This window comes from Dromiciops gliroides, chromosome 3 (assembly GCF_019393635.1).
Source record: "Dromiciops gliroides isolate mDroGli1 chromosome 3, mDroGli1.pri, whole genome shotgun sequence".
In the NCBI taxonomy this organism is placed as follows: Eukaryota; Metazoa; Chordata; class Mammalia; order Microbiotheria; family Microbiotheriidae; genus Dromiciops; species Dromiciops gliroides.
Genome location: NC_057863.1, coordinates 452,483,970 through 452,502,953, shown reverse-complemented (window position 1 = coordinate 452,502,953; position 18,984 = coordinate 452,483,970). Strand labels below are relative to the sequence as shown.

Genomic DNA, 18,984 nt, shown 5'->3' with positions numbered 1-18,984 from the left:
ATGATGCTTCACTGATGCAACTGATACAATGAGAATGGAGGTGAGATACGGCAATACCAATGGAATTCAACTCTCCAGATATTTAGCAAAATTCAAAATTCAAGAGCTAATATGAGTCAATACATGAGACTATTAACCAAAGCAAAGCATGCTGACTGGACTATTTTCTTAAACTTCTGTGAAAGAGGGATTTTATTTAAAAAAGGGGGGGGGACTTTGTGTGTGTGTGTGTGTGTATGCATACACACACATATATACACATACATATATGTACACACACATATATGCCCAAAACAGAAGCAATAGTGAGCAATTCCCTTAACCTAGTAAAGAAAATACTAGTAGGGAGGATCAATAATTCACAGGAAAATACATTCTCCCCAAAAAAGCCAGCAATTCTGACATACACCCTATATTTGGGGAGAACAGGTTTCATAGGGCTCAGAGTAAAAAAAAATAAGTAAAATCTCATGGCTTGAAATTCTACAGAGGAAGTATACCCAAGAAGGGTAAAAACTCCCCAAAATAAAATTCTGATGACAGTAACAGGATCAATTCTAATGAGGAAGTAAAGAGGGAGTGTTAAAGAAATTGATATGGGTGCCCAGGAACATTATTGATTATACCATTTCAAGACATGTGTGACATTTATTTGTTAATCTTTTACTGTCAGGTACTGTGCTAAGTGTTGGCGATTCAAAGACAAAAGTGAAATAAGCCCAGTCCTCAAAGAGCTTATATTCTAATAGGGAAGATAGCTTGTTTGTGTGCGTGTGGCTGTATTAAAGCAATATGGTTTTGGGAGGGAGCCAGTTTTATATAAAATATGATGCTTGAACTGAGCCTTAAATGTAGCCATAGTTTGCAAGAGGTACATGTGAGGAAGGTGTACATTCTGGGAGATGGATAGCACAAAGGTCAAACATTGAGTTTTGTGTGTGTGTGTGTGTGTGTGTGTGTGTGTGTGTGTGTGTGTGTGTGTGTGTGTGTGTGTGTGTAAGAGTAGGTAGATTATTATGGCTGGATCACAGAGTGCAGGGATGGGAGTAATGTATAAGAATACTGAAAAAGTGAAGAGGTGGCAGGTAGTTTAGAGATATAAATGCCAAAAAGAGGAGTCAATATATGATAGGCAGAGAACACAGAGTACAGGTAGCCCAGAGTCATCACAGAAGATGGGACTATAAACACTGCTCAAATAGGTAGCAATAGAGCCACAGCAGAAGACAATACCAGAGAAGTACCCAAAGGCAGACTGACAGAGTCATAGAAGGATACAGTAACAGACCATATCCCAGGCAGCCTAACATTTAGTTAGCTCACACCCAAGCCATAGCAGGAGGAAATACCAGCACTGCAACACCCTGTGACCATCACAGAGCCCCAGTAGCCTACTACAGAACCAAAGTAATAGAGACAAGGGCAGGCCAGAGTCTAGGTAACCCATGTCTGAGCCACAGCAGACAAATAAAAGATCGAGGAAAGGACCTGTGAATCTGTGGACCTGGGATCAAGCAAGAGGCTTGATATAGCACATTAGAAGATATCTTCTTGGGCCCCATCAGGTTTACAGGAAGGATTAGAGCCATCTTTAATTTTGGGACAGTGAAAGAAAAAGGATATACAGGAGTCAAGGCCCAAACTTTGGTTAAACCAGCAGAAGGCTGAGCAAAAAGCCCAGGAATTTTTGCAGAAGGAAAGGTCCTTAGTCTTAATCAGCACATCTAGGATGAGGCAGGGCCTGCCCATCCCATTTAAGAGGAGAGGAGGGATAAGAGTTCAGTTCAACAACAGTGGCCCAAATGTGAAACTGAGGCTAGCTATAAGCAAAGAGAAGAAGTTCATAAACATAATGAAGAAATATTATAGACTGAGAAGCCCAAGAGATGAGCCCAGAAGAGTAACTTAACATGCCTCAATGCAAAGAATGACCTGGCCACAAGGATTATAAGAATACTGGAAAGAATTGAAACAAGAAATATAAAATGTAATGTTAAAATAAAATGATATCTAGAGATGTAAAAATGGAAGGAATTAATAGCTTAGAAGAGCATTAACAAACTTTACATGATTGGACTCCCTGAAAATTAGAAAAGACCAAGCAGAAAGCAATTATTCTATGAGACAAAAATAAAATCTAAGTGAAGTTTAAAAATTGAAAAAAATAGAAGAAAACGGAAAGCATATAACATTACAAATGTAAACATAAAGATATGTCAAGAAGAGATCATCTTAGAATCATTGGACTACCTGAAAAATAGGACCAAAAAGAAAGGAATATGGACACCATATTTAAAGAACAATGAGGGAGAGAGAGAGAGAGAGAGAGAGAGAGAGAGAGAGAGAGAGAGAGAGAGAGAGAGAGAGAGAAATCTATTTGAACCAGGAATTAAAAATAGAAAAAAAAAACCCTCACTGGTCATTTATAGAAAGAAACCCCAAAATGTAAACTCTCAGAACATGGAAGCCCATAGAAAAAGTTCTATAAGACCCCCAACACACACACACACAAGAGTTCAAGAAGTACCATGGGAACTAGTGAGGATTATTTTTGATTATGCAGCTATCCTCATAAAGTCAAGTAGATCTTGAAATACAATATTTTGAAAGGCAAATATAAAGGCTCATAACCAAGAATAACATCCCCTTCACAAGTATTCATAATATCACAGAGGAAAAATGACCTTTAATAGAAAAGAGGACTTTTAAATACTCCTAATGAAAATACCAGAGCTGAGCAGGAAATTTGAAATGGAAATACAGAAGTCAAGAATAAACTATTATTGTAAATACATGTAAGCTTTGGAAGGGGCTAAAAAAACAAAGTACCCACATTCTAATAGGCAATGAAGAAACAAATGTCTTTTCAGAATGCTAATGTCTCAAAAACTTAAAGAAGCAGTTAAATAAAGTACACATGCCTTTGGGGTAGTTTTGTTCTGTATTGGTAGTTTTTAGAGAAGAGAAAGGATGAAAAGTGTAATACAGTAGAGAAGAAAGAAGGGGGATAAGGAACCTACCATCTAATTTAATAGAGATACAAAAGAAGAAAAAAAAATATGTACAGAGGAAGAGATGGAGGAAAAAAATTTCATGTGAACTTCACTCACATCTGAACTAGATAAAATAGCCTCACACACACACACACACACACACACACACATGAGAGTGAGAAAGTAAGACAGAGATAGAGAGACAGGGACAGAGATATACATATACATAGACAGAGTTTCATATAGAAATACACTACATTTTTTAAAATGGGCTGAAACAGAGAAAAAGAGAAGATAGGGAGGTTATCATCAATGAGGAAACAGTCATATGCAAAACAAACGAGGAGAGATTGAAAAGGAGAAATTAAAAGGAAGGAGTAAAAATCTATAATTGGGTGCAGCAAGGTGGCGCAGTGGATACAGCTCCAGCCCTGGAGTCAGGAGGACCTGAGTTCAAATCCGACCTCCTATACTTGACAATTTACTAGCTGTGTGACCCTGGGCAAGTCACATAATGCCAATTACCTCACCAAAAAAAACCACACAACTATGATCAGTTGATTGAGGAGAAAAGAAAAGCGGCAGTGGAGTGGAAACATATTGTTTTCATGATATATCATGAGTGTTAAATACACTACTACTCTTTGTAAAGGGGGAAAGGAGGGGGTAAAATGGGAAAAAAGTTCAAGAGAATAGAATGAAGGAAAATACATGGTTAACAACACAATGAGTCAAGAAAACAGGAGATGGTAGCAAAATGAATTGGGTAGAATTCAAAAACATATTGGTTACAAGAAACATTTGAAACACAATGATTCACACCTAGTTAAAATAAGGTAATGTAGCAAAATCTATTGTGTTTCAGGAGAATAACAAAAAATCAAAGTGGGATCCTAGAGCAGGAAAAAGTAAAAACAGATATGGTTAAAAGTGATAAAAAGGAAGGCACCAAAGAAAGTAAATTAATATCAATACTTAATAAATAGTAACCAAATGGCATGGCACCTAAATAGTTGTAGAAAAAGTTATGCAAAATTCACAAAGAAATAGACAACAAAACTATAATAACCTGAAGCCTCAAGGCACCTATCTCAAACCTAGGAAAATCCAACAAGAAGATAAAGAAGTAATTAAATATTTGAAAGAATTTTAGAAAATTTAGATATGATAGGATTACAGTGATTATTGAATATAAACAGAAAGGAAATATAGATAGATAGATAGATAGATAGATAGATAGATAGATAGATAGATAGATAGATAGATAGATAGATAGAGCGTGTGTATTTCTCCCCTCAGCATGGCAGCTTTACAAAAATTGACCATGCATTTGAACATAAAAAGCTCACAAGCAAATTCAGAAAAGCAAAAATATTAAACATATTAAACATATTGACAATAACAATAATCAACACATATTTTTGAGGAAAAGATTAACATTAGGAGACTAAATGATCTCAAATTAATAATTGGTAGGATAAAGAAGAACTCATATAGCCAATAGAAAATGTCATCAAAGAAAATTACAAAAATGAGTTAATATACCAAAACTTATAGGGTGGTGTTAAGATTGTCATTGGTGGCGAAAATTTTTAAGTACTTTCATCAACAACCTGGAGAGTACAATTAAACAAATTAGGCATTCAACTTAAAAAAATAACTAGAAGAAAAACAAACAAAAAACTAAACATCAAATTAGAAATTGAAAAAAATCTAAAAAAGAGATGAATAATTTTGGAAGCAAAAATCCTTTTACTGATTAATAAACCTAGATGCTAAAAAAATTATTTGCATCAAAAATAGAAAATAATTCCCATCCTTTAAAGAAGTAAAGAAAATGATCAGAAACTTTTTTGAGTAATTAAACTTCAAAACTGACAATGCAGATGAAATGGTTGGGTATTTACAAAATTACAAAATATTTTAACAGAATAAGAAATAGACAAATTCAATAACTCAGTTTCAGAAAAAGAAATTGAACAAGGAATAAGCTTTCAAAGAATTAAAAAAGAACTAGAATACAAGTGCCTTATATAAAATATTCACAGAATAATTCTAATATTAAAGGAATTATTTGCAAATATAAGAAAAAAGATAAAAAATTTATATGATAAAAAGATGTTATTGATAAAGATGTTATTAAAGCAGGGAAGGGAAAATATAAACCAATATTCCTAATGAATATGAAACAATATTAAATGAAATAAAACAAAGGGACTACAACTTATTATAAATATCATGTACTATGACCAAGTTGGACTTTTACCTGGAATGTAGAACTAGCTCAATGTAAGGAAAGTCATAAATACAACAGACTATCTTACTAGCAAAAAATACCCAAACCCCCCCAAACAAACAAACAAATCCCACCATGGTTATATCAATAAATATTCAAAAATGCTTTTTACATACTACTATATTTTTTTAAATGAAAACCCGAGGAAAAATGGAATTTTCTTAATAGGATACATAGTATCTGTCTATTACCTAGAGCAAACATTATATGCTGTGGAGAAAGCTAAAAGACTTTAAATAAGAGCAGGGATAAAGCAAGGATGTTCATCTTCATCACTGTTATTTGATATTATTCAAGAAATACTAGCTGTAGCAACACAATAGGAAAAAAGAAATAAAAGGACAACATGGGCAAAGTGGAAATGAAACTATGACTTTTTACAGATGATATTATGATCTATCTAGAGAATCTTAAAGAGGCAACTAAATTTAATTGAAATAATTAAAATTCAGCAAAGTTATAGGCAGGATATGAAATAACCTATGTTAATAAAAACCATTTCTAAATATTACCAATAAAATTCAGTAAGGAGAGATAAAAATATCCTTTAAAATAATTACAGGGTATTTAAAATATTCTGGAATTTATCAACCAACATACTCATAAGAATTATAAGAATAAAACTACAAAATGTTCTTTATGGAAATATAGACCAACATAATTCAAAAATGTTAATTGTTCATGGCTGAGTCATGAAAATATAATAAAAACAGCTCTACCTAAATTAATTTATTTACCTAGTGGCATATTAATAAATTTACCAAAAGGATTACTTTATAAGACTAGAAAAAATAATTATGAAATTGATCTGGAGAAGAAAAGGTCAAAGATTTTGAGGGAAATAATGAGGACAAAAGTGGAAAGGAGGCCTAGCAGTGCCAGATCTCAAACAAAAAATCAGTACTCATTAAGCTTAATTGGTACTGGTTAAGAAATAGAGGTCCATCAATGAAACAGACTAGTAACACAATATAAAAAAGTAGAGAAATATAGTAACAGAATATTCAATAAACCAAAGACCTCAAATACTGGGGTAAGGACTCATTAATTGAGAAAAAAAAAATTCCTGCGAAAACTTGAAAGTAGTCTGGTAGGAAAAAAAACAACCACCAATATTCCTTGACAAATATTAATATAAGCTAGAAATAAATACACAAAGTATATAAAATTAGTGGAATAAGAAAGGAAATACCTTTCACAACTAAGAATAGGGGAAGAATTCATGACCAAGTAGAGATAAAGAGGATCACAGAGGATACAGTGGACAATTACGACTATATAAAATGAAAATACACAAACACACACATATATACATATACATATACATATATATATACACATATATATGTATATGTGTGTACATATATATTTACAAACTAGACCAATATACCTAAAATTAGAAGAGAAACAAATGGGGATTTAAAAACAAAACAAAATGCTTTCCAGAATATTTCTCTGATTGTAATCCATTTTTGCCTTAGAAATTTTTATGCAACTCCAGGTATATAGTTATGTAAAATAGGTATATAAATCAAATATTTACTGCCAAATTTTTCATGACTTCCACATTCAGTTAAATGACCTCACATGGGGTTGTGACCCACAGTATAAGAAGTTTTGTTATAGATGAAGAAATTGAGGCAGACTGAGGTTGAAAGGTTTGCCCAGGATCACACAACTAGTAAGTTTCTGAGGTTGGATTTGACCTCCTATCTTTGTGACTCAAAGTCCAGTGTTCTACCACTTTTCTACCCAGCTGCCCTGTCATAAAAGATCAATAATCTAAAACAATGGGCCAAATTTAAGATGAAGAAATGTAATGGGTTTAAATGCAATATCTTAATCTTAGGTTAAAAGAAAAAACCTGAAGTTTCACAAATATAGAATAAGCTATTCCTTGTCTAGAGATCAGATCATCTGAGAAAATATCTGTGGGTTTTAAGGGATTCCAAAGCCAATATCAGTGAATAATGTGATATTGAAACTACAACAAAAGCTAATGGGACCTCAGGTTGCATTAAGAGAGCAGCATAACCTTGAAAGAGGAGATAGTCCTGATGTTCTCTGCTCTGGTATCTGTATTCTTGTATTCCATTCTTGGCACCATGATTCAGGAAGAATACTGACAATCTGGAGCATATCTAGAGGGGAGTGACCAAGATGGTGAGGGCATTAGGAAACATAGCACTGAACAATCAATGGAAAGAAGTGGGGATGTTTAATCTGTTGATTGGGCAATGGATCATAGAAACAGACCTCATTATGACCTTCAAATCCACCTAATTCAACTCCCTCATTTTATAGATTAGGAAGCAGGGCTCAAAAAGGAAAAGGGACTTGCCCAGGCTAAAAAGTGACAGAGTTGGTAAGATAGGGCTTCAAGAATTTTGATAGGTTATCCTGTAGAAGAGAGATTAAGCTAATTAAGGAATTAAATAATTAAGAGGCAGGTAGATAGCTCAATGGTAGACCTAGAGTTAGGAAAAGCTGAGTTCTAATCTGGTTTTAGATATTTATTGACTATGTGACCCTGCACAAGTCACTCAACCTTTTGTCTCACTTTCCTCATCTGAAATAAAGGGATAATAGAACTTACTTCTTATTAATTTTATGAGTAAAAATTCTGAATAGACATAAACAAATGTTGAGAACTATTTTTACATGTAACTGAAAAAAATACTTTTATCAGGAAAAAAATATGAATAGCACTTTGTAAACCTTAAAATATTATTTAAATGTTAGCTGTTATCATTGTTTCGGGTTTTTTTTTTGGGGGGGGGGTGAGGCAATTGGAGTTAAGGGACTTGCCCAGCACACAGCCAGTAAGTGTCAAGTGTCTGAGGCCGGATTTGAACTCAGGTCCTCCTGAATCTAGGGCTGTTGCTCTATCCATTGAGCCACCTAGCTGCCTCTGTTGTCATTATTGTTGTTGCTGTTGTGATCTCGCACCTTGAAACCACAGGTCAAAACAGGACCAATGGGTGAAAGTGAAGAGAGACAGGTTCAATTATTAGTTTGACATGAGAAAAAAAAAAATCCTTATAGTTACAACTGGCCAAAACTAGAAAGGATAGCCTTAGAAGACAGTAAGTAGGTTTACCCTCCTAAAAGATTTTAAGGAAGAGGCTAGATAACCACTTGTTGAGGATCATAAGATCATAGATCTAGAGCTAAAAGGGAAATCTCCAGTCATCTTGTTCATGATATAGGAAGGGATTCCAGCTGAGATACCTTCAGAGATCACTTCTGAGTGAAATTTGATGATAGTTGATAAAGCTAGTCAAGAATTTCTCTCAGAAATCTAGAAAAGCAATGAAGAGGAAGTACTATTTTGGATTTAACACAGAACAATTGGTCAGTGAAGAAAAAGCAATAAAAATCCTGTGAAAAAGTAACCAGGTAATAGCAAAGTCCATAATAACCGAATAAAGGAACACTGAGAAAAGAGCTATACCCTAGACTTTAGGAAAATAGATTTTTAAAAACTGAGAGAAAAGATAGTGATTAGATAGTTCCTAGGTACTAGTGTAAAAAATAAGGTGGCTCAAGAGATATGGAAGTTTCTGAAAGGAGAACTCTAACAATGAAATAACAAATGAGTGTAAAAAGGAAAAGTGGGAAAGGCTTCTTAAGAGTCTGACTTGGTAGAGAGAACATAGAGAACAAACTAATTGCTTTGAGGTAAGAAAAAAATTACATATGAAAGATGACAGATGGGACACAAAAGAAATGCAAAGAATCACATAATCCTATAAGATTAGTGTCAGTAATGCTAAAGTCTAGAATAAAATAAAGACTGTAAAAACACCCTCAACGTAATAAAGAAAGTATCTTTTTGTGATGTTATCATTATAATTCACATGTAAATATCACTTGATGGCATACAGGGAACTTTTATTACCATAACCTTGTCAGGGTAGACAATGAAAGTATTGTGATTTTCATTTCACAAATGAGGAAACTGAGGCTCTCAGTGGTTCAGTGACTCCCAGGGGTCCCACACCTGATAAGCCTTAGAGGCAGGCTTTAAATGCAGGTCCTCTTGATATGCAATTAACTGTTTTTACCAAGAGACTATTATTTGGACTTGGTAATCTTAAGTGAATAGAAAATAAGATAAGCAAAACTACTTAACTTCTATTTTGGTCCAGCTTTCTCTACAAACAATAATGATCAAACTGCAAAACATAGAAGAAACATAGTTAAAATGAAATTAAATCCTTAGAGAGATGGTATAATAAGAGAGCATTTAGATAATCTAAATTAATTTAAATCACCTGGTTGGAGTGAATCACACCCCAGGGTACTCAAAGAACTTGCAGGTGTGATCAAGAAATCATATAACTTTGTGGAATCATAAAGAAATGAGAAGGCTGCCAAAGCACTGCTAAAAGGCAAATGTCACAATTTTCAAGAAGGGTAGAAAGGTAGATTGCTAGTACTAAAGGCCGATCACCTACCAGTGTGAGTTCCTGGGGCTATTTTATAATTAATCTTTAAAATAATAGCTTGAGAAATCTTAGCAAAAGAAGCAGTGATCACTAGAATTTAAAATGGGTTCACTTCTTAATCCTGCCAGCCTAATCTCATCTCCTAGGTTGGGTTTTTTGTTTTTGTTTTGGTCTTTTCCTAAATGGCTTTTGAGATGACTTTTTAGATGAGGTCAATAGAGAGAGAATATTTTTTATTTAAACAGATATTTGGGAAAGCATTCCATGATAGCTTTGTAGATAAGATAAATAAAGGTTAGCTGGTTATAATTAAGTGAATTAGCTAGCCATTAAATGACTGTATCAGAGGATAGAAATGAATGGATGGAAGTTAACTTGGAAAGAAGTTTCTAGTGGTATGTTACAAGGAATTGTATTTCACATTGTGCTATTCAAAATGGCTATTTTTTTTTTTTTGGACAGAGAGATGACAAAGTGTTCCAATTTGTGAGGAAGATATGAGTTCAAATTTAGCCTTAGAATCTTCCTAGCTGTATGACCCTGGGCAAACTCTGTTGGTTTCACTTTCCTCAGCTGTAAAATGGGGGCCATAATAACCCCACAGAATTGTTGTGAGGATCCAATGAGGGAATCTTTATTAAGCACTCGGCACAGTGCCTGGTATCACATTTCCACATATTGTCAGGCTGAGGAAGATAAACTAATATACTAAATAATAGAAACAGGATCCCCAAAGAACTTGATCCATTAGAATAATCATCTATATCTAGGATGATGAAATTTAATAAATACCCACATAGAATACTGAATAGTGTATTTGGCTTCAAAGAGTTAAATGCATAAATACAAGATGTCATTACATATACTACATAAGGGGAAAAAAATACTTAACCTGTAACATTTAAGTTAGCCATGTAGGGGCAGCTAGGTGGCACAGTAGATAGAGCACTGGCCCTGTATTCAGGAGGACCTGAGTTCAAATATGGCCTCAGACACTGGACACTTACTAGCTGTGTGACCCTGGGCAAGTCACTTAGCCCCAATTGCCTCACAAAAAAACCCAAAACAAAACAAAAAAAGAGTTAGCCATGTGATATGGTTTTTAAATTAAGCAGTGAAATCTTTGGCTCCATCAAGAGAAACAAAATATTAAAAACAAGAGAGGTAATAATCCCAGTGTGCTTAAAATGGGAGCAAACAACGTCAAGAATATTGTGTGTAGGGGATTTTTTGGGGGGTGATACCTAAAAGGTGACAGTCACAAGGAAGAAAATATCTGGAAGAATGTAACCAAAATGAGAGAATCTGAAAGCATGTGAGAGGAACAGTTAAAGGAACTAGGGACACTTTGCCTAGAGAAGAAAAAACTTAAATGAGCCTTAATAGTTATCTAAACTATTTAAAGGGTTGGCATGTAGAACAGGGGCTGAAATTATTGTATATAGATTCAGAGGGGGAGGATAGAAGTCAAAAGGGAAAAGATACAAACTAAATATTAAGGAAGAAGTTTTATTAGAACAGGCCATGACTGGAGGAGATATCTTTGTGAGATAACAGTTTCACATGAAAGCCCTTTTTGAAATCAACTATATGTTCTTTAAGGTCTCTTCCAGTTCTGAGGTTGTATTATTTGAGTTGTAAGAGCTAGATCTTGGAGGTTGTGGCAAGGAATGTGTCCAAGAGGACAGGTAAAGGTGTAGTTTAAAATTTCTCTTTCTCGGAGAATAGAAGGAAGGACAAGAGAATAGAGGTAAAGGACAGTGGCATGCTTATGTGAAGATGGAGTTACATAATGGACTTCCCATAAAATGTTCTTTTTTTCCTTTCCCTTAAAATAGATGAGGCCACCTACTTAAGAAAAACAACTGGAATCTAAAGGAGAGTGTCCAAAATCGTTAACAGCTATGGGGCAAAGGGACATGTTTGGAAGGTAAGAAATGAATAAGAGTTGGTGACTGCAAATTAGTGATCCACTCCATCTTGACTAGAACTACTTTAGGAGCATATAGTTCTTGACAGAAATTTTTACTTGAAAATTCATTATATATTCCCAAAGCTAATTGGTTATTTTGTCCAGAAAGTATGAGTAGAGCATTGCTAGTAATTAGTACTACTTGGTGGAAAAGGGTGTTTAAAAGTTGTCTGCTATTTCAACAAGCTTTTTCCAGACCTGTACTGATTGCATTCCTGTCCCTTGTCATGATCCAAGAGAAGTGAAAGTGGACAGTAAAGATGATCCAGAGTTAAGAGTTAGGCAATAGATAAAAAGGGTAAGGTAAGAATACCCAAGGGGAAGGTTTGGCATCTGTCCAGGGTGCTGAAGGAGACAGAGTTAAGAGTTGACCATGGTATCTAAGGTGAGGAGGAGGTCCATTAAAAACAAAATGTGCTTAATGTGCTAAAGTCCAATGAGCTGAACTGCGGAAGGTAAGAGTATAGAAGATAGAAAATTGGTGAACTCACTCCTATTGATTCTCTTTATCTTACTCAGAATTTTCAGTAAAATGAAAAGGCTATGATTTACACATATAAATCACATCATTGGAAAAAGTAGCCTCAGGAAGTAATTTAATTTTTCCAATCCTTAGTCACTTCATCTCCAACATGATAACAATATTTGCAATGATGCCATAATGTAAGAGCATTGAGAAGATCAAATGAATATGTTAAACATACTTTTAAATCTTAAAGTGCTATAGGAGTATAACTGTTAACTTTATTTTTTCATTCACACCTAAAATTGTTTCAATTCATTACTAAGTATTGTTGTTTTCCTCTACAACATCTCAGATTTTCTACCTTCTTCCCATTGCCAAATTCATTCATAAGGATGTCGTATTGCTGTCCCCTTTACTAGTGTAGAGCCTAACTTCATCACTCCTGGGATACAAAAACAGTCTATTTTATCTCTCTGCCTCCATCTCTACCATACTTTTAGTATTTTTATATACAGGTATTGGTGTAAGTTTCCTCAAAAGCCATTTTCATACTTTTGTTGCCCTCTATGAATCTGGAATATCCAAGTACTGTTTAGTAAATATATGAGACTAATAACTTCAACTATTTCCCCCTCTTCCCAATAACTCCCTCTTCAAAATCCTAGCACATTAATGCAATTATTTACCACTTTCCATAGGATGAAATCTAGTGAAATTAATCTATTTGATCAATCCTACCATTTGCTTTGGCTCCTCTCTGAAAATTCAACTTCCTCACTCCTTTCAAAGCCTGTGACCCATTTGTTCATTCTTTAATGTGGCACTCCTTCAAAATGAAAGCATTTCATTTTGGTTTTGTATCTCTTTGTGTCATTGACTCCTTTAGAGATAGCTTCCATAAGGTTAAGGACCATGTCATGATGCTCTTCTTCCCCCTAGTACATTTGACACAGCATTTCATATACAACCTATTTTTCTACATGTGCCTTGCACTCCTCACTAGGTCATGTTGTTGTCCATACATGTACAACATTTTCTTGAACTTATCCTTTTGTTCAATTTTTTGAAAGAATATCTCTTGAATTTGATTGTTATTTTCAATGCTATTTCTACTTTCCAAGGTATTAAATAATTGAACTAATGCTGTATCATGTAAACACTTAGTGAATATATACTCTTTGTTCCCTTACTCAGTTCATGAAAAGACATTTGAAAATACTAGTTACACACTTGACCCATGGGGGTAAGAGTGGGGAATACCACTTGACATTCTCCTAGGATACACTTAACCAATGATTAACCACCCAATGCATGTCACCCTCATGCCATCAACAATAGTTTAGTGTAAATTATGTCTTCCTAGTTTGTTAATGAGAATGCCATTTGAAACAAAATAAAAAGCCTTACTACAATCCAGATTAATATATTATTGCTCCTCTCTATTTACATGGCCTGTCATTCTGACACAGAAGGAAATTGAATTGATCTGGATTGAGTTGTTTTTCATACAACTATATGAGTTGTTACCTAACACATTATGTGATTATTGAAAATTAATTGATTGTTTTAAATGCTATGGTTTATAATTGTCAAAGTTATTCTTTATCCCTTTTTAAAAATGAATATTGGGGCCACAAGGTGGCACAGCAGATAGAACACCAGCCCTGGATTCAGGAGAACCTGGGTTCAAATCCAACTTCAGACACTTGAAACTTAGTAGCTGTATGACTGTGGGCAAGTCACTTAACCCTCATTGCCCTGCAAAAAAAAAGGATATGTCTACCATTTTTGTATCTTTCAAAAATTCCTATAACATCCACAGGTTATCAAAAATTATAGTTTTTGTTTCTAATGATGTTTGTTGTTGTGCAGTCATTCAGTTGTGTCTTACTTTTTGTGACCCCATGGATCATAGCATGCCAATATAGTCCGGGGGATTTCTTGGCAAAGATACTGAAGTGATTTGCCATTTCCTTCTCTAATGGATTAAGGCAAACAGAGGTTAAATGGCTTGCCCAAGGTCTCATAGCTAGTAAGTGTCTGAGGCTGTATTTGAATCCAGATCTTCCTAACTTGACATCTAGTGCTCTACCCACTGAGCTACCTAGATTCCTTCAAGGATAACAGCTATTGATTCTTAAATACTCAGAAATGCATGCGATCATATCCTGCTGATTTGAGGAATTACTATTTTTAAAAGTATTGTGATAAAACAATGGAATTTGGCAGATGCCCAGGGGCCCCACCTAATTGATTTAATATTGTTTGAACTTGATGAGAATGAGAAACTAAGTTCCTACTTCAGGATGATTGGATGGAGACCACACCTGGCTGGCTGTGAGGGATGTTGGTATACCACTGACATCAGTAAGAGACCACTCCCAACCAACCAGCTTGAAGGACCTGCCCTTTGGGGGAGGGATAGGGGAACTAGAAAGTGGATGCTCCCACATAGAAGAACTCTCTTTTTGGTGAGGAGGAATGAGCATGGCAGCAAATGGAGAACAGGGAGGGGGCCCTCTTAATCATTTGGACATTCTCTTGGTGGTGAGAGATTTTCATGTGGGCTTCCAAGAAAGGAAATTGATTTCTTTCTCTCTGGCTATACCAAATTATATCTGAGCTAGGATCTCCATGCTATAAGGAATCTGTTCTCAATCTCTCTCTCTTCACTAACTTATAATATATATTTTAATAAATCTTTAAAAGCCTAAACTCTTTCTGAATTTATCAGTGATTTTAGCCAGCTTCCCCCCAAGACTGGGGTAGGGCAGATTAGAACCCACAATTTAGATTTTAAATGACACAATATATTTCTACTGCTTCCTTCTGCACTCTGGCTTTCTTTTCTCACTCTTAGGTGACATTAATTTAGGTTACCTGATTCTAGTATGATGCCTGGCATAGCTTGAAGTCAATTGAAAAGGCCTTTATGAACAGCCTTCTCTCTCTTTCTCTCTCTTTTTCTCTCACGCACATATGTCTAAATGCATACAGTATGTTAATAAAAATAATATATAGTCTACTTTTTACTCACAATCACTTGTTTTTAGCTTTCTCCACTTACTGGTAAATGAAATAATAGGGACTAACTCTCACAAACTAGTCACATATCATTCCTTTTAATCTCAAAATTTGTTTTTAATTGTTGGCAGGTTATTTTTTTTAAACTGCACCAAATTAAACCATTTGTCTTTCTCAGTGGCTTGACTCATTTGAGCTTCCTTTAAGTATTCCCTTCCATCTATACTTTGGTTTTCATCATATTTCCTATGGGAGGCAGTATGGTATAGTAGAAAGAACACTGTAACCAGGCCAAGATTCTGGTCTCTTCTCTGCCAATAATTTTGTGATTTGGGACAAGTTAAATAAGCTCTCTGAAACTTGGGTTCCTTAAGTGATAAACAAGGATCTTCGGACCAGAGAATCTCTAAGGTTTTTTTTTTTTATAGGCTCTAACATTCTGTGATTCTATGGGATACCTTTTAAAACTAGTAAATTTGGAAGGCATAATGAATTTCCTCCATTAATTCATTTTTATACTTTTTTTATCTCTTGAAACACAAATATACTGCTATCATACTATACCAGCATTACATCTAGATTGGGCTAGTACAGTTGTAAAGACTCTTAGAGTGGGAAGAGATCTAGATGTCATTTAAACTAATGCTATGTTTTATAGATGAGAAAGCCAAGACCCACAGTGAAATGTCCAACTCAGGGTCATATAGCTAGTCAATGATGGAGCTATACTTAAACCCGGGCCTCTTGACTCTCAGTTCAGAGGTCTTTTTATATTTCTAGAACACATCCTCTGGATTTGGTACAATGTAGGTCCATCTTGAATCCTACCAAGTGTCTAACCCATTGTCCCTGATATGTTATAGTAGGTACTGAAGAAATGCTTATCTAACTAAAATGAATTCCCCAAATAGCTTAAGCCAAGGCATTTGGGATTTAACAAACTATCACCAAAAATCCCACCTTTAAAAAATTATACAGAATACATTTTTTAACATATTTTATCAAATAAAAATTTGCCTTCCACAAATAGAACCTGTTCACAAAATATCAACCCTCCACACAACAATTCTAAATTTAAAATAGAAACGTAAATTAAATAATTTATCTTATGTAAGAAATTTACTTTGCATAGGTCTTCTAGTCCTCACAGTTTTGGCCACTTGGCACACTCTCATTCTAAGACAAGGCCAAACTGTAGCTTCCTAGGAAAAAATCCTTGGGAATGTGAGCCAACTCATGTGTCTTCCTTATTCACAGCAGTCTTTCCTGGCTAAGCTAGTTGGAAATTTTCTTTTGAAGAAAGGAGTATTTTCCTGGATTGATTTCAGTCCTTTTTATTCACAGCAGTTGTTCTAGCATTCTCCATTCAGTATTGCATGAGATAGTAGGTGAAGTTATTCTGCTATTTTCACTGAAAAGTATTCAAATGCATGTCCTCTTCCTTGAAATCTAGACTTTGATGGATTTCCCACTCAAATCCTATCTTCTATTGTAGATTTAAATAATACCTCTAGATATGCCTATAGATTGCAAATATATGCAGCCTTTATCCATACAACCATTCTCAAAATTATACCCAATATAGAATGATTCAATAGTTTCTGCCATTGTTGTTTCCTTTGTAAGAATCACATTTATGATGATTAAGTATACAGCACAGTGAAGTATATGGGAATTTATAAGTTTTATAGCTCAGGAAGATAAAATTCAGTACCCAGTTCTTCTAATCCAACAATTTCATTCAAGCAGTATTTATTATTATTTCAATGGTTACTAGGCTCCATTATTTCATGATAACTATTTGTTCTCTCTTTCCTTGATTTATATCTGAATCTATCAAACCAAGTAGAAAGCCTTTAAAAATAAATATTCTCTTTTACCTGAAAGTACTGTTAAATCATTCTTCAGTCATTTCCAACTCTTTCTGACCCCATTTCAGATTTTCTTGGTGAAGATGCTGAAGTGGTTTGCCATTTCCTCCTCCAGCTCATTTTACAAATGAGGAAACTGAGGTAAACAGGGTTAAGTGACTTCTCCAGGGTCACACATCTATTAAATGTCTGAAGCCAGATTTGAACTCAGGAAGATGAGTCTTCCTTACTCCAGGCTGGACATTTTATCCACTGTGCCACCTACCTGCTCTGAAAGTACTAGTTAATCTTTTTCAAAAGAATTATTATAAGAAACCTGAATTATAGTACATATTCTTCATAAAATTACCAAAGGAGCCAATCAAGCCTTCCAGATCAAATTAAATAAGCCGAAATCTCCAGTTCTAAAATGTCTATTCCTTACTTCATGCTCTCCAGTCATTTCATGATCAGTATGTAGCCTCTGAACACTACCAAGGAGGGGAACTCACTACAGTACAAGGTTAACCAATCTATTTTTGGACATCTGTAATTGTTAGAAAATTCTTCCTCATACTCAAAGAAAATTGACCTCCATATAATTTAAGTCCATTGGTCCTAGTTTGGGCCTCTCAAACTATACCAGATAAGTATAATACATCATCCACATGACAAGCTTTCTCAAGAAAGCAACTATCATATACCTTCCTTCAGGACAGAAGGATTTTAAAAAAAGGCAGAAATCTAGAATTGCAATCTTTTCCCTATTCTAAATATCCTGAGTTTCTAATATGAAATAGATTAAAGACTCTTCACCACTTTCTCCCCCCATTCCCAGTCCTTTCCCTCTGGATATGCAGTGTTTTGTTAATGTTTCTTTTCAAATTTGTGGCCACCACTCTGGTTTATAAAAGCACATTTGGTCATAAACAAAATCAGCATTATAGAAAAGCATTTGCAAAATTATTCAAGGATATTGTTACCTAGCCATTTCTTCAATTTTGGACTACTTCAACATGACCCGACAACTCCAAAGATCTTTATTTCAAAATTCCAAAGTAAATTATCTGTACAATGTGCAAAAGCAATTTGTACGATTTTGAACAATTGGGTGATAGATGCTATGACATTTTTAATTGGTGAAAATTTTTCTCCCTAATCACTTCAGCAAATTACTTTGAAATTCATAGATTTGTACCCCTGTTCTTGCAACTAAGGAATGCTGACTTGTAGCTAGCCTGTATTCAGGAAGAAAAGTCTTATGATTTTCTCCAGGTAATTGGAAATGAATTTCAAATTACTTATATTCATGATAGCTGTATCCTAGACAAAGTACCTGACATAGATCATAGGTAGAGGACTTCTAGTAGCACTATAATTGTCATAATGTTCATTAATTTGTACTCAGCTCTAGGAGAAGGCCTTCTGTGGCATGGTAGAGAAGTCTTTCTAGTGCTATTAAAAATATCCTTCAAGTACTATCATCTGAAAGTGGTGCTTTGATGAGTAAGAGAAACCAATCCATATATTGACATGTAATGCAAAGGGTAGTAAGCAAACAATTCTCACTAGAAGGTAGGGAAAAGTTGGAAGTGTTGCTAGTATTCTTAGAAAAATAGTTTACTCAACTATACAGATTCACTAAAGTCATTTTATGATCCTCAGAGTAAATGGGTCTTGATATTTTGTTGTTGACTAAAAGTAATATTGCCCATCTTGATCACTTACCTCATTTAACAGAAATTGACGTGACTAACATTTGGTTGGCTTCAAAAAAATAAAATATCATCTTAAAAGTTTGGTTTCCTTTTGAGGTTGATGAAGAGTATATACTCTAGGATCTGATCGCAATAATGGTCAGCATAAAACATTATCAACCTGTAGAATCATAGAATTAGTATTAAAAAGAGACCTTATGAGTCATGTAGTCCA

The 18,984-nt window shown here is 34.6% G+C and overlaps 1 protein-coding gene across 3 annotated transcripts in view; it reads right to left on the bottom strand.

Moving 5' to 3' along the window:
* FIGN (fidgetin, microtubule severing factor) overlaps positions 1 to 18,984 on the bottom strand; it is a 190,779-nt gene that overhangs the window by 112,081 nt on the left and 59,714 nt on the right. Inside the window, exon 1 of one of the 3 annotated variants that reach the window (XM_043998117.1) lies at positions 18,781 to 18,902. The exons of the other annotated variants lie outside the window; for them this stretch is intronic. The gene's annotated coding sequence lies outside the window, so the exon portion shown is untranslated. Of the gene's footprint in view, positions 1 to 18,780; positions 18,903 to 18,984 lie in introns of those variants that run through there. 3 annotated transcript variants of the gene reach the window in all.